Here is a 2,212-nt window from a genome sequence, read left to right as displayed (position 1 = left end):
CCATCTAATTCAACGAAAACAATAAGATAATTAATTAGGCCATTTTTTTTAAATAGTTCACTAAAGGTTAACTACAGAACTTACAGTACACTGTAGTTAATGTGTTATAGGTTGTAAAACTGTATTGAGTAAAAAAAAATATTTCGTATAAAAATATCTTTCGCTTGACATTAGGAATTAATCATTTGTGATACAAAATGATTGGCTATGCCAAGTGTTATAGTGAACACTGGCAGATTCAAGGGGGAACCAGTCAGTACGGGCCCCCAACCTCCTAATTTTTTTCAAAAATTATAAAAAAAAAAATTTAGAAAACAGACAAAATTGTATTCAACTTTAAATCTGAGAGTGCCATTTCCGGCAGTCTGGAGGTGCCATAATCATACTTTTTTCTTACCTCAGCCCCCAACCCTCCCTGAGTCCCCTCTTCGACTTCCTGGATCCGCCACAGTTGGAGTATCATATCCGGGCTACATATGAAGGATACTTTTGATCCATCAGGATTTTTTTCGGGGAACCTTATCAAGGATAACCATCATGATAAATAAGTCATTGAGATCATGGAAGCAATCTCGACTTCGATCGACAGAAATCTGTGGCGCATTCAAGGGTGGGGGTGGGGCTAAATTGTAAATTTTGTTGTAAATGGAGATATAAGGAAAATTATATTAAAAATTTAAGTTTGAGAGTGTAATTTCCAGCCATTTAGAGGTGCCATAAAATCACAATTTTTTTTTATCTCAGCCCAAATCCTGGTGGGGCTGACGTGGTATAGATCCTTCATCTGCTAAGTACCCAGTGCCGAATTCAAGGGGACCCAGCCGCCCACCCACTCAATTTAAAAAAAAAATGGAGATATATATAAAGAAAATTTGATTCAAATTTTATGTCTGAAAGTGCAATTTCCGGCCATTTAGAGGTGCCATAATCACAAATTTTCTTACCTCAGCCCGAACCATGGTGTGGCTGAGGTAGTAGAGATCAGGGATGGCGTCATGATTTGTCCGACGGAGGGGGGAGGGGGAGAGGTCCCCGACGAGGGGTCAGATTTCCCTGACGAAAGCAAAGTGAGCGTGGTCGAGCTTCGATTAGAAGGCCGCTTAGAAAGTGGTGCAGGGATTACAAAGGCTTATTTAATCGATTTTCAGAGTCTACTAATATGTAAAAAATACATATAATTTTTTTTTCTCCCGTACGTGAGGTGGGGGTGGGCCGTGCCCGCCCCAGTATAGGGCTTCTATCTGTGAAAGTACCCTCACTGGGCCCTTCTATTTCGAATTCCTGGATCCGCCACAGGAAATTACAACAAATATGAAAAGTCCTATTACAGTAGCTTCATGCAAATAAAATAACTTATAAAATTTTCCAAACTTTGTAAAATATTCGTACCTTTAAGGGGGAATATTGAAAAGGTTTTGAAACAGGCAGAAATTGACGTAACTGGAGGTCAAGAGGTCATTGACCTCCAAAGAAAAGTTGTAAATTTATAACCAATTCACTCACAAGCGTTTACAAATCTACAGTTATGAGTAGATTTGATAGCAAAAGTATTTTCTATTATTAATAAGTATATGGAATATAAAAAAATGATATTAACAAACAAAATGTATAAATTAATTAATGTACTACTGTCATTGTTGATTACTTTTGTATGGCGATGTTTGGGGTAGTGGTTAGCATTTAGGTTCACAACTCATGATTTATTGGATGGATTTGTATGACGTTGGATGGTATCAACATGTACTGTAGCCTGTAGATTTTCAGCCATTCAAATTGAAAACCTTTAAGGGGGAATATTGAAAAGGTTTTGAAACAGGCAGAAATTGACGTAACTGGAGGTCAAGAGGTCATTGACCTCCAAAGAAAAGTTGTAAATTTATAACCAATTCACTCACAAGCGTTTACAAATTTACAGTTATGAGTAGATTTGATAGCAAAAGTTTTTTCTATTATTAATAAGCATATGGAATATAAAAAATGATATTAACAAACAAAATGTATAAATTAATTAATGTACTACTGTCATTGTTGATTACTTTTGTATGGCGATGTTTGGGGTAGTGGTTAGCATTTAGGTTCACAACTCATGATTTATTGGATGGTATCAACATGTAGCCTGTAGATTTTCAGCCATTCAAATTGAAAACGTGCAGAAATTGACGTATCTAAAGGTCAAAAGGTGGTTGACCTCTGTAGAAAAATGCAAATTTTT

Source organism: Anneissia japonica, unplaced genomic scaffold, assembly GCF_011630105.1.
Source record: "Anneissia japonica isolate Jap-2015-1 unplaced genomic scaffold, ASM1163010v1 scaffold42054_len8474_cov128, whole genome shotgun sequence".
Lineage (NCBI taxonomy): Eukaryota > Metazoa > Echinodermata > Crinoidea > Comatulida > Comatulidae > Anneissia > Anneissia japonica.
Note: the sequence above shows the minus strand (reverse complement) of the source record.